We start from the raw sequence: 15,434 nt of genomic DNA on the forward strand, positions 1-15,434 counted from the left end.
TTTTTATAGATATTTCCTCTTGAAAGGTAAAAGACAGTTTGGTAGAGATTATAATGAGAAAGAAGGAAAGTTTGGAAGAACTGACCGAAGGTCACAATTTACATGACAAATGCATAACACTGCAACGATGGACCAAGATAAAATGAAACCTGGCAATAAGTTTTGGAAGAAAAAAGAGGCTATATCGATTTTAAGCGCGAAAAATAAGAATTTTTTTTATGTTGACCCGTTTAAAATTTAAGACCATGCAGACTAATTAAAATTTCAGAACAAGTCTCAATAAACAGAAAAAATTTAAAAACTGAATCTTGTTGTATTAATTTTTAACGGTTGCATTATTTTTTTTTCTATTTTTTAAAGAGAGTAAAAGGAAACTCTTTTTAGTAAATGGCAGTTGTATGCATTTATTGTAAAAACATGTATTTTTACCGCAAAATATACAATAAAAAGGTTCTTCTAAGGCTTCATCTCTATAGAAGACCACAAATAACGCAAATTGTCAATTCATATGAATGATAACACTGGGTAACAGCAAAAAATCGCCAGGGTTTTCTCAAACGATTTAAACTATTTTTGGCGTTCTGAGTCCGAATATTGCATTCATTTTGCTCTATCAGGTTAATTTTTTGAGATACAGCCATAGGCCTACCTGACGAGCTATACCTACAGTGTATTACAGGTAATTAATTGGTAAAAAAAAAAAAAAAAATAACCTTACTCATCCATCCAATCACCTAGGACAAAACAGTAAATCCAAGCCAATAGTCCAAAAATCATTACCAAAATAGAGCAATTTCAGCATTAATAAATGTAAATCGTTGTTCCAGCACCAAACCAAAGCACCTTAAGTCTACAAAATTTAATATTCCCCAAATAATATGCTAATATCCGAGGGGCTAATAGCTGACCGTCGCAGGTGTCCCTTCCTTCGTGCCTCCGGAACGGAGGCACGTGCCTCCGGCACACCTGAAACAGCGTGTTCCTGACACCATCAGTGCCATCGTAGGGTTACCTAGTTTTTGCATGGATATCAACAACTTGCAGTCCTCCGTTCTTCTTCTTTAGGTACATATCAATTTTTTTCAGTCTTGGGGGTTCTTTTCCTTGCCAAATAAACCCGTAAATGATTTTTTCCAAGTTGTAAAAGATCGCTTTTGAAGGTGCTGAAATATTCGACAGATACCGAATAACAGGCAAGCTGTATATATTTACATATTGCGCCCTTTGGAATATTTTACAAGTTTCCTTCCCTGTCCATTTTTAATGCCTCCGGCATGCCTCCGGAGGCATGTCTCTGGCGTGCCTCCGTGCCTCATGCCTCCAGGTGTCCCTCAAAATGCCCAGTTGTTAACCCCTCGCTAATATCAGGGGTTTCGAGTTCAATCATATTTTTTTTTGAAGAATATACAGAATTAAAACATTATTTCATTTCTCTAAAGTAGTGTATGCGGGTATCACGTGTATCGCGTATAGTGTATCACGTGTATGCGTGATTGCAAGGTTATTTAATTGACTCTTAGCCAATCAAACTGATTCTGAATTTCATTGTCTGACATTAACCTGCATTTTTCTATCTCTTTCGTTTGATTGATATGGTTTTGGCGCGATGATCATGCAGGATGATCCTGACGTTTTCTGCTATTAATTAAAAAAAACTTTTTCCACAAAATAAGCTTTAAAAGAAAAGTAAAGAACTCCATTAAACAAAAAATGAGCAACAATAAAATCAAATAATCTACCAAGCGTGAAACTACCACAAATCAGCATCGATAAATAAATGAAACCACAGCGAACAGAAATTACAACAAATAACCGAGTCAAACTCAAAACGAGCAGAAATTAACATAAGTTGGGCACAAAACCCTTATGCCTTCCCAAGGCCAAAACAAAATTTGCACTTTACGGAAAAAAATATAAATATTTTTACTTTTATAACTTTAATAAATCAAATAATATTAACATTTTATTACTAAATATCAGTATATCTATATTAAACTGACAATGCACATTCATTTGTATTTTTTCAGTAAAGTGCAAATTTTTTTCTGGCTTTGGGAAGGCATAGGGGTTTTGCGCCCAACTTATGTTAATTTCTGCTCGTTTTGAGTTTGACTCGGTTATTTACTGTAATTTCTGTTCCTTTTTGGTTTCATTTATTTATTGATGCTGATTTGTTTCACGCTTGGTAGATTATTTGATTTTATTTTTGCTCATTTTTTGTTAAATGGACTTTTCTTTGAAAAACTTATTTTGTGGGAAAAGTTTTTTTTTATTAATTTCTGTTCGTTTTATAGTGACATAGTCTTTTCAGGGAAAAAGAAAATAATACTTTAAATCTTTTCGTTTTTTAAGACTTTATAGTTTGGCCTGCTATTTGTATGCTGGAGAAAAATTTTCAGCAATTTTTAACAACAGACACACTTTTAAAAATCTGGACACACATAGTAATGTTTAATTTTAGTTTCATATCTCCTCTAGTTGACCTAAATGGAAATTTTGATACCATTCGCCAAAAAAAATCTGTTTACTTTCTTTGATAGCTTGGATACACTTACGCTATTTTGATTTGGTTAAATTTCAAGAGCAGAAGTAGCCCCGAAAGTTTGATTATAATACCCACAGTCGTTCTTATGATACTGCTGAGATGCCTTATTGGGAATAAGCCTTAACACAGTTAATTTTGATTTAATCTTAAGGCAAAATTCATTATTTAAACATAATTGGTAAATGGGAGGGTGGGAGTGGAAGGGGGATTAGTTGCCCTCCAATCGCTTTTGACTATTAAAAAGGGCATTAGCCCTTTCTATCTCCAATCGAATGAGCGCCTTTCAAAGGTCCCACGAGAACTCCTTCGATCCAAAGTGCCCTGGTCTAAACAACAACAACAACAAAAAATATCACTAATCACTTTCGTATACTAAAACGGGTACTAGCCCTTTGAATTTCAAATCGAATGAACCCTTTTCTGAAGTTTCTACGACAACGCCTTCTATAAAAACCTTATATGTCCCCAGGACATAACTTAAAACCCTTGCCCTGAGGGTTGTGTGGGAGTGTCCTCCTCAAAAAAATACTTTCTATCTAGAAATCAACTACGATAAACAAAATGGCTGTCTCAAAATTTTTATTGGATGTGTTTGGGGGAATGATGGGCGTGGGGGAGGGGGGGCTAGTTGCCCTCCAATCACTTTCGGCTATTAAAAAGGGCACTAGCCCTTTGAATTTCCAATTCAATGAGCTTTTTTTGAAGTTTCTACGACAACACCTTCCATAAAAATCTTATATGCCTCCAGTGCATAACTTAAAACCCTTGCCCTGAGGGTTGTGTGGGATTATCCCCTTCAAAAACATATTTTCTATTTGGAAATCAACTACGCTGAACAAAATGGCTATATCAAAATTTTAATTTGATGTGTTTGGGGGATGGTTGGGCGTGGGGGAGGGGGGGCTAGTTGCCCTACAATCACTTTCGACTATTAAAAAGGGCACTAGCCCTTTGAATGTCCAATCGAATGAGTTCGTTTTTAAATTTCGAAGACAACAGTTTCTATCAAAATCTTATATGCCTCCAGGGCGTAACTTAAAACCCTTGCCCTAAGGTCTTTTGGGGCATTTCCTTCTCAATAACAAAATTTCTATCTGGAAATCAACAAGCCTACACTGAACAAAATGGCTATTTCAAAATTTTGATTGGATCTGTTTGGGGGAATGATGGGCGTGGGGGGGGCGGGGTCTAGTTACCCTCGAATCACTTTCGACTATTAAAAAGGGCACTAGCCCTTTGAGTTTCCAATCGAATTAGCCTGTTTTGAAGTTTTTACGACAACGCCTTCTATAAAAACCTTATATGCCCACAGGGATTAACTTAAAACCGTTGCCCTGAGGGTTTTGGGGGAGTGTCCTTCTCAAAAACATATTTTCTATCTGAAAATTAACTAGCCTACGCTGAACAAAATGACTATCTCAAAAGTTTGATTGGATGTGTTTGGGGGAATGATGGGCGTGGGGGGCGGGGACTAGGTGCCCTCCAATCACTTTCGGCTATTAAAAAGGGTATTAGCCCTTTGAATTTCCCATTGAATGAGCCTGTTTTGAAGTTTCTACAAAAACGCCTTCTACAAAAACCTTATATGCCCACAGGGCATAACTTAAAACCCTTGCCCTGAGGGTTTCGGGGGAATGTCCTCCTCAGAAATATATTTTCTATCTGGAAATCAACTACGCTGAACAAAATGGCTATCTCAAAATTTTGATTGGATATGTTTGGGGGAATGATGGGCGCGGGGGGGGCGGTGCTAATTGCCCTCCAATCACTTTCGACTATTAAAAACGGCACTAGCCCTTTGAATTACCAATCAAATGAGCCCCATTTGAAGTTTCTACGACAACACCTTCTGTAAAAACCTTATATGCCCCAAGGGCATAACTTAAAACCCTTGCCCTGAGGGTTGTGGGGGAGTGTCCTTCTCAAAAATATATTTTGCTACCTGGAAATTAACTACGCTGAACAAAATGGCTATCTCAAAAGTTTGATTGGATGTGTTTGGGTTAATGTTGGGCGTGGGGGGAGGGGGCTAGGTGCCCTCCACTCACTTTCGACTATTAAAAAGGGCACTAGCCCTTTGAATTTTCAATCGAATGAGCCTGTTTTGAAGTTTCTATGACAACACCATCTATAAAAAAACCTTATATGCCCCCAGCGCATAGCTTAAAACATGTGCCCTGAGGGTTGTGGGGGAGTGTCCTCCTCAGAAACATATTTTCTATCTGGAAATTAACTACGCTGAACAAAATGGCTTTCTCAAAATTTTGATTGGATGTGTTTGGGGGAATGATGGGCGTGGGGGGGGGGGCGGCTAGTTGCCTTTCATTAAAAAATTTATATGCTCCCAGGGCACAACTTACAACCATTGCCCTGAGGGCTGTGGGGGAAGGTGTTGTCATCCTTACAGACCTAATTTCCAACACTATCAACTACGTTGAATAAAATGGCTATCTACAAATTTTGATTGTATGTGTTTGTGGAAAATGTGGGCGTGAGAGGGAGGTTAGTTGCCCTCAAATCACTTTCGACTATTAAAAAGGGTAAGCTACTAGCTCTTTGAATTTCAAATCGAATGATCCCTTTTTCAAGTTTCTACGACAAAGATTTCAATAAAAAAAACCTTATATGCCCCCAGGGCATAACTTAAAACCCTTGCCCAGAGGGTTTTGTGGGAGTGTCCTCCTCAAAATCATATTTTCTATCTAGAAATCAACTAAGCTAAACAAAATGGCTATCTCAAAATTTTAATTGGATGTGTTTGGGGGAATGATGGGCGTTGGGGAGGGTGGGCTAGTTGCCCTCCAATCACTTTCGGCTATTAAAAACAGCAGTAGTCCTTTGAATTTCAAATAGAATGAGCCTTTTTTTAAGTATATATGACAACGCCTTCTATAAATACCTTATATGCCCCCAGGGCATAGCTTGAGACTCTTGCCCTGAGGGTTGTTGGGGAGTATCCTCCTCAAAATCATTTTTTCTATCTGGAAATCAACTAGCCTACGCTGAACAAAATGGCTATCTCAAAATTTTGATTGGTTGTGTTTGAGGGAATGATGGGCGTGGGGGGGGGGCTAGTTACCCTCCAATCACTTTCAACTATTAAAAAGGGCACTATCCCTTTGAAATTTTCAATCGAATGAGCCTGTTTTGAAGTTTTTACGACAACGCCTTCTGTAAAAAACCTTACATGCCCTAAGGGCATAACTTAAAACCCTTGCCCTGGGGGTTGTTGGGGAGTGTCCCCCTCAAAAGTATATTTTCTATTTGGAAATCAACTACGCTGAACGAAATGGCTATCTCAAAATGTTGATTGGATGTGTTTGGGGGATTGATGGGCGTGGGGGGGGGGAGGCTAGTTGCCTTCCATTAAAAACTTTATATGCTCCCAGGGCACAACTTACAACCATTGCCCTGAGGGCTGTGGGGGGAGGTGTTGTCATTCTTAAAGACCTAATTTTCAAAACTTTCAACTACGTTGAATAAAATGACTATCTAAAAATTTTGATTGTGTGTGTTTGGGGGAAAGGTAGGCGTGAGAGGGGGGTTATTTGCCCTCAAATAGCTTTCGACTATTAAAAAGGGTAGGCTACTAGCCCTTTGAATTTCAAATCGAATCAGCCCTTTTTCAAGTTTCTACGACAAAGATTTCAATAAAAAAAAACTTATATGCCCCCCAGGGCATAACTTAAAACCCTTGCCCTGAGGGTTGTGTGGGAGTGTCCTCCTCAAAAACATATTTTCTATCTGGAAATCAACTAGCCTACGCTGAACAAATTGGCTTTCTACAAATTTTGATTGGATGTGTTTGAGGGATTGATGGGCGTGGGGGGGGGAGGGGGCTAGTTACCCTCCAATCACTTTCAACTATTAAAAAGGTCACTAGCCCTTTGAAATTTCCAATCGAATGAGCCTGTTTTGAAGTTTCTACGACAACACCCTCTGTAAAAACCTTAAATGCCCCAAGGGCATAACTTAAAACCCTTGCCCTGGGGGTTGTTGGGGAGTGTCCTCCTCAAAAACATATTTTCTATTTGGAAATCAACTACGCTGAACGAAATGGCTATCTCAAAATGTTGATTGGATGTGTTGGGGAGAATGATGGGTGTGAGGGGGGGGGGAGGGCTAGTTGCCCTCCAATCATTTTCGACTATTATAATGGGCACTAGCCCTTTGAATTTCCAATCGAATGAGCCTGTTTTGAAGTTTCTACGACAACGCCTTCTATAAAAACCTTATATGCCCACAGGGATTAACTTAAAACCGTTTCCCTTAGAGTTGTGGGGGAGTGTCCTTCTCAAAAACATATTTTCTATCTTAAAATCAACTAGCCTACGCTGAAAAAAATTACTATCTCAAAAGTTTGATTGGATGTGTTTGGGGGAATGAGGTGCGTGGGGGGAGGGGGCTAGGTGCCCTCCAATCACTTTTGGCTATTAAAAAGGATATTACCCCTTTGAATTTGCAATCAAATGAGCCTGTTTTGAAGTTTCTACGACAACGCCTTCTACAAAAACCTTATATGCCCACAGGGCATAATTTAAAACCCTTGCCCTGAGGGTTGTGGGGGAATGTCCTCCTCAAAAATATATTTTCTATCTGGAAATCAACTACGCTGAACAAAATGGCTATCTCAAAAGTTTGATTGGATGTGTTTGGGGGAATAATGGGCGCGGGCGGGGGGGGGGGTAGGGGCTAGTTGCATTCCAATTACTTTCGACTATTAAAAACGGCACTAGCCCTTTGAATTTCCAATCAAATCAGCCACTTTTGAAGTTTCTACGACAACACCTTCTATAAAAACCTTATATGCCCCAAGGGCATAACTTAAAACCCTTGCCCTGAGGGTTGTGGGGGAGCGTCCTTCTCAAAAACATGTTTTGCTATCTGGAAATCAACTACGCTGAACAAAAGGGTTATCTCAAAGTTTGATTGGATGTGTTTGGGGGAATGATGGGCGTGGGGGAGGAGGCTAGTTGCCCTCCACTCACTTTCGACTATTAAAAAGGGCACTAGCCCTTTGAATTTTCGATCGAATGAGCCTGTTTTGAAGTTTCTACGACAACGCCATCTATAAAAAACCTTATATCCCCCAGGGCATAACTTAAAACCTTTGCCCTGAGGGTTTTGGGGGAGTGTACTCCTCAGAAACATATTTTCTATCTAGAAATAGACTACGCTGAACAAACTGACTATCTAACAATTTTGATTGGATGTGTTTGGGGGAATGATGGGCGTGGGGGACGGTGGGCTAGTTGCCCTCCAATCACTTTCGGCTATTAAAAAGGGCACTAGTCCTTTGAATTTCCAATCGAATGAGCCTTTTTTGAAGTTTCTACGACAACACCTTCTATAAAAACCTTATATACCCCCAGGGCATAACTTAAAACCCTTGCCCTGAGGGTTTTGAGGGGGGGGGCAGATAGTTGCCATTCATTAAAAACTTTATATGCTCCCAGGGCACAAATTACAACCCTTGCCCTGAGGGCTGTGGGGGGAGGTGTTGTCATCCTTAAAGACCTAATTTCCAAAACTTTCAACTACGTTGAATAAAATGGCTATCTAAAAATTTTGATTGTATGTGTATGGGGGAAAGGTGGGCGTGAGATGGGGGTTAGTTGCCTTCAAATCACTTTCGACTATTAAAAAGGGTAGGCTACTAGCCCTTTGAATTTCTAATTGAATGAGCCCTTTTTTAAGTTTCGACGACAAGGATTAAAAAAAAACTTATATGCCCCCAGGGCAAAACTTTAAATCCTTGCCCTCGGGGTTGTGGGGGAATGTCCTCCTCAAAAATGTATTTTCTATCTGGAAATTAACTACGCTGAATAAAATGGCTGTCTCAAAATTTTGGATTGGATGTGTTTGGGGAAATGATAGGCATGGGGGGAGGGGGCTAGTTGCCCTCCAATTACTTTCGACTATTAAAAAGGGCACTAGCCCTTTGAATTTCCAATCGAATGAGTTTTTTGAAGTTTCTACAACAACACCTTCTTTAAAAACCTTATATGACCCCAGGGCGTAACTTAAAACCCTTGCCCTGAGGGCTTTGGGGGAGTGTCCTCCTCAAAATCTATATTTTCTATCTGGAAATCAACTACGCTGAACAAAATGGCTATCTCAAAATTTTGATTGGATGTGTTTGGGGAAATGATGGGCGTGGGGGGGGGGGGCAGTTGCCCTACAATCACTTTCGACTATTAAAAAGGGTATTAGCCCTTTGAATTTCCAATCGAAAAAGTCTTTTTTTGAAGTTTCTACGACAACGCCTTCTTTAAAAACCTCAAATGCCCCCAGGGCATAAATTAAAACCCTTGCCCTGAGGGTTGTGGTGGAGTGTCCTCCTCAAAAACATATTTTCTATCTTGAAATCAATTACGCTGAACAAAAAGGCTATCTCAATCACTTTAGACTATTAAAAAGGGCACTAGCCAGTCCAATTTTCAATTGAATGAGGGCTTTTCGAAGTTTCTACGACAACTCCTTCTGTAAAAAACCTTACATGCCCCAAGGGCATAACTTAAAACCCTTGCCCTGCGGGTTGTTGGGGAGTTTCCTCCTCAAAAACATATTTTCTATTTGGAAATCAACTATGCTGAACGAAATGTCTATCTCAAAATTTTGATTGGAGGGGTTTGGGGGAAGGATGGGCGCGGGGGGGAGGGTTAGTTGCCCTCCACTCACTTTTGACTATTAAAACGGGCGCTAGCCCTTTGAATTTCCGGTCGAATGAGCCTGTTTTTAAGTTTCTACGACAACGCCTTCTATAGTTGACCTAAAAGATGTTTGAAACACTTACTTTGCATTTTTTTTTCTCAGTTTTTTAGCAAATAAGTAAAAACAACGTAAAAAAATAGCTATTTCACATCGAGCTAGAGGTTTAGATTTTGTATATGTTTTTAAGCGTCTTTTTCTTGTTCGGAAGGTGAAGAAGCCATTTCTGTACCAATTTTTCCCGGTCAAAACTAATTTTCTCCTGCTATATGTAAAGAAAGAGTGACCGGCACCAGAGAATTTAGTACCTGGGACAAGAAACATCATGAACGACACTCTTGTTGACTGGGAGAAGATATTGATCCCACCGCTACGCATGAAGCTTAGATTATCGAAGCAGTTCACGCATCCTCTTGACAAGGATAAGGTGCTTCAACTACCTGTGCTGAGCCTTTCCTTGACTGACCATTGAGAAGCTGAAGGCCAGCATTTTTGAAGGCACACAGATAAGGCAGCCCAAAAAGGACACAGAGTTCAAAAACTCAATGAACGCGCTAGAGTGCTCCACATGAAAATCGGTTGTGCAGGTCGTGAACAAATTTCTTGGGAACACGAAGACAGCAAACCACTCCATACTCGTCAGCAGCGTGATAGAGGCATTCCAAAAACTGGGGTGTTTGATGAGTATAACGATGAACTTCCTGTTCTCACACATGGAGAAGTTTCCTGAAAACCTTGGGGCAATGTGCAACGAGCAGGGAGAAATATTCCATCAGATCATGCGCCAAATGAAGGAGAGGTACCAGGGAGGTGGGACGCAGTCATGGTGGTGGACTACTGCTGGTTGCTGAAGAAATAACCCAGCATATGCTCATGCACGGGAATCAAAGAAACTTCGATTTATGCCTTGCCATCTAAAATTTTAAGTTTGGATATGTTGACTGTTATTTCTTGAGGAAAAATGACAAAATCTCCAGGAGTTTCTCAGCGGATGATCCGTAGAATTTTTTTTTTTACAAAAAATAGATTTTTTAAAAACTTCTTTAGCGAAAAATCCTGACCTGATTGAGCAAAACAAAGGTCATTTTCAGACTCAGGACATCAAAATTAGCCTGGACGATTTCCAAAAAGTATTTTTTGTTACCCAGTGTAATTCCTCTCTCCATCCACCTGAATTTTACAGACCATTTTCTTTACTTTGTTTATTTAGTGTAGATTTAAGGGTGTGTTATTAAATTTAACATTGTTGTGAATCTTTGTGTTAAATACAGCCCATTTAGGCTTTTATTGTTAATGAATATCATATCACATTACTGCAGTCAGACCATTGACTGCACTTAGGCGGGAGGTGAAGAAAGTTTCGGGAATAAAAGAGCCTAATCACCTGCATTCACCTTAAATAAAGAAAAAGTCAGTTCAGTTTTTGGCAATCGCCCGATATAACTCTTACTAATATCAGCTGGCTATATGAATTTCATCCTAAAACTCTTTTAGAGAAGTACTGGTAAAATTTACGTCTCGGAAGCTGGCAGCCCCTTTCATATAAAGGTTAGCATCTACGCTTAAGTTCCAACAGCACTCCTTCTTTTAATTTGAAAAACTGTTTTTTCATATATTTGATAATAGTTGGGTTTTTTCAGGGAAACCATTTCCGGCAGCATTTGGAAGTGAGTTCATTAGCATAAAAGGTATTTTCAGTATACTTTACTACATTTCTTCTTTGTCTAATTCACACAGATGGAACCATTTTTGGAACGTACTGCAAAAAGAAGTTTAGATTAACTATTTAGAAAATCATGCGAGCCCCAAGAGCAAATGTAACGGAGAGGGTTTGGAACCGTAGCCTCCTCTCTCCACCTTCCAATGCTTCCAAATGTAATGGAACACAAGAATGATAATTTTTCCGATGCACGTCTCTCTTCTCCGACTTTTGCACAGAAATGCCTTGACCTACATAAAACTTGAAATTGACAATCAGGCACCTACAATTAGGAAGATCATGCGCTAAGTTATTTTTCGAGGATTGCTCTTCTATCATGGAGAGTAGCTTTCAAGATAAGATATAAATTTCAACAACAAAAAAAAGCAAAAAAACAAAGAACAAAAATAACTCAATAGCACAATCACGAATCCCCCAAAAAGTCTCCACGGCCTGCTAAAGAGGGGGGCTTGTAGCAAGGAATCGCAAATCATGTCCATCTTCTGGGGCGAAAGGTTATATATATGTGCTATTGATCTACTTTTTATTCGTCTCCGACACAATTTAGACTTTAGCCTATGAAAATTTGTTTCCATCCAAGCGGTTACTCAAGGATTATAAATGGTAAGGCAACGCAATGGCGTAGTTTCGCAATTAGTACTATAGTGTTTACGAAACAATCACTGTTTGTTAGACCAAACCAGATTATCGATACCATCGCAAATACCAGAAGCAGATACTAGGGCGTATATGTTTTAATACAGTGTAGCACGTTCTAATCTTGTAGATGTCGCGTTTTTCAAAATAATAACAAAGACGGGGTTAAGTTTTTAAGTTTTGGACACAGTTTATAGAATTATCCAGTAAGTTTATCGCAGATCATTTCTGGTCTTCATTCTCGGTACGAACAAAAAGCTCCTCCCACTTCTTTCTACATTACCGGGTTAGTCTGTTACCGTCAATCAATGAGAAATGGTTACAAAGTGCATTATCCGTAATAGCGGGTCTCCACTTGTTTCGTGTCCAAGAGAAATCTGACTTGTCTACCCGTGAAAAGATATAATGCCGCTTATGTTTCTATCTGCAAAAACGTTCTCTGGAGCACTCGCACCGTGGTCCGGGTTTTTATAATGGGTGAGATAGGGTATGATCATACTGCTAATTCTATAAACTGTGGTTTTGGAGTAAAGTAGGCTACTCAAGTATTGGCTTTGATACATAGTACATTTCAATATTAACATCATCGATTTGGTGTCACTTGACGCTGCGCAAGCAACGTTAATATAGTAATATTTAAAGTTCCATCAAAAGTAACTAAAACAAGATAATTGGAATATTTTAGCAGGGAGTATCTTGATAAAATTGGCACTATTAAATTTAACTTACTAGTGAATACTTAGATGCGCGATTCCCCTTCAGAGGAAAGCGTTCTGCATTTTGAGGGAGAGCTATTTGTAAAAATGTTTTATCTGTCGATTTTTTTGAAGATGTCGGTTACCATTTGAGTTCGGATTCAGAAACTGCTGCATATGTAGCTTTCTATTAGATAGCTGGTGGTGAGGTTTGAAATTAAAGGGTTTCAGATAATCCAATGGTTCTCTTTCGTTCTCTATTCATGAGGAATGGGCATCCATTCGGGATCTCGGCTCAAACAAGGCTCAACATGCTAACCTTTTTGATGAAAGAAACTTGCAGGAGGACATGGGGATGCGGACTGTAAAATTCCACATCCCCATTTAAAATTCCACTTCAGCTACGACACTGTAGGCTCTGGCTCAAAAACAAGAGTTTAATCCCAAACTTGGATTATACTTAGTTTTCCAAATTGTGATGTCATTTTCATCAATTCACCCAGAGGTCCATACTTTCTGTAAAGCTATGGAGCTTAGACCCTTACGAGATTCATGCAACTAACTGAAATCGGTTTCATTTGATAAAAAAAAAAAACTTAAAAAAAACTATTGCTATTGCTCAACAGTTTGAAAATGTTCCCATTTTATTCCTGAATTCTGTTTTGACTAAAATACAGTATTGTGTTTTGTTTTTCTTCTGCAAACATGAGTCACTTAAGTTTCTCTTTGAGGGATAGATAAGACTAACTGCATAAGCTCAAGGAACTATCACAAGAGAGCATATAGGACAGTAGAAAGGTCAGAATTTGCAATATTTCAAAGAAATTATAGTAGACTATGAATATTTTTTTTTTCGCGTGATTGCACACCCAAAACATTGTGCAACATGCCCATTTTTCTGCAAAAGAATTGCAGGGAAAGGGGTGCTTTTTAGGGGTGGAGGGGGATGTCCGGGACTCCATTTTGTCTGTAACTCCGGCTCACACAAGGCCCCGTATACCTACCTTTTTTTTACTATATACTAGGCAGTGTGATTGAAGTGAAAGGGTTTCAGATAGGATTTCAAAGATCCACCTTGATTTTTGAATCATATAGAATGAATATCCTCCCCTGACTTTCGTTCAAACAAGGAGCAACATTCAGCCTTTCCAAGAAAAGAAACTGACAGAGGGATACGTGGGGGTGCGGGTGTTAGGAGGGCCTAGACTATAAAACTGCACTTCAGCTTACACATTGCAGGGTTTGGCTCAAGGCCATAGGAAAACCATCTTTTTTAGCCCAAGGAAATAGATATACGTAGATTCCCAAATTTATTATCATATTCATCAATCCACTCAGAGATTCATATTTACATTGAATCCGTGGAGGTTAGACTCTTATCCTGTTCTCGCAATTAACTCAAATTGGTGATAGTTGAAAAAAAGATGGCTAAACAAACCTGTTGCAATGAAACAAATATAATTTTTCCGATTCAGAATCAGCCCAAAACTAGATCCGTTTAATGTGCATATTATTATTTTTTTACCAGAATTCTGTTTTGAAATTCCGATTTCTACTGACATGGATCATTCTTTACGTACCGCCTTTTACCATGAACAATTTTGGAGCTGCTAATATTTTATCTTCGGTTTCTATTTTGACAAAAGTGGAATATAGTTTGGGTTTTCTTCTACACATATATGAGCAATTCAGGTTTTCCTTTCGTGGGGACTGACTGACTAAGAACTATCATAGGGGAGGGGTTGAGATTGTAGAAGGGCCACAATTTACCCTTTTCGAAGAAAATATCCTTTTTAGCCAAGACTTTATGAATATTTTATTCTTAAGATGTTTGACCTCCACACTTCCTCTCCCAGTTTGTATATCTTATCAACGGCGGTGATAATACCAATTGGAATTTGATGGGTACAAAAAGATTCTCTTCGTGTGAAGAAAGAAAGTAGAGGCTTAAGCTATGTAAATATAACCCTATTGCTTGTAGATTCCCCTTTTATAGCGAAAATCTTAGTTTCCTGCCGTCATTCTTACTCTCTTGCTTTTAGTGAATCATCCATTACGACAAAATGTACCGGAATATCGGAGATACTATTCATATACAATCACTCTGTCCTATTTCCGGAGGCGTCTTACCCTTCGACAAGTTCCAGTTACCCTCACGGAAGGAAAGAAGGGGTACTAATCCAAGAATGGCATCTTCTATCAAAAGGGGCTGTAAAATAGTGAATGGAATAGCAGAAACAATGGAATAGCAGGAAAAGTAATGAATAGGATCTCCTTTCCATAAAAAGCTATCTTAGCTTTAAGATTCAGCTTAAGCTACATCTGAAAGCAATAGAAAATGATAAATTATCACCGACTTGACTCTGTTGTGGTCTTACATATTTGTGATAAAGAAATCACCTAGACTAAATAAATATCAACTGTCGTCGACGTCATTAACTATGTTTCAATGAGGCTACTTTCTTTCAGAAGCTTTTATAATAAAAATAATTGGTACTTGTTTAGAATCCAGTAAACACAAGAGAAAGACCAGATTGGTATCTCAAAGATGCTATATGAAAAACAGGTTTTCTCTGCCTAGTGAGGTATTGCTCATTCCGTGACACAGATTTAAACTTTAGTTTTTGGGGTTCAAGGGGCGAAAAAAGGTACCTAGATTAGGCTACGTATATAATATATGCTATGCTTTACCCCCCCCCCCCCTTAATGTGCAAATATATAGTCCAAATTTGTTTCTGAAGTATTATATCTTCATCCTATCTTGTTTTATTTCATTAGCATTAACGAAACTTCACTTATCGCGTCTTTACTGGATACTAAACAAGTACCAAATAATTTGTAAAAAAAAAATAAAGATGCCCTCGAAGGGACCGGGCGGGTAGCCATTGGCCCCTGGGGAAAAGAAAAAAAATGAGAATTTAGTTTGGCATTTTCCACTTTTGGTCCTTATATCTACGTAAAACTAAGTTAATTTCATTTTAATGAAGATAATTCTACCTATAAGTATATTTGAAGTGCTCTAATATAATACCATCACACTTATTCGTTACCTTCTATGAGTCGCATTGACAGTAGCCATTACTTCCTCATCTCCTGACACACTCATTCATTTCCATTGTCGTGTATC

This window comes from Artemia sp. Qi Xiang Cuo, chromosome 2, assembly GCF_049724085.1.
Source record: "Artemia sp. Qi Xiang Cuo chromosome 2, ASM4972408v1, whole genome shotgun sequence".
Taxonomy (NCBI): Eukaryota; Metazoa; Arthropoda; class Branchiopoda; order Anostraca; family Artemiidae; genus Artemia; species Artemia sp. Qi Xiang Cuo.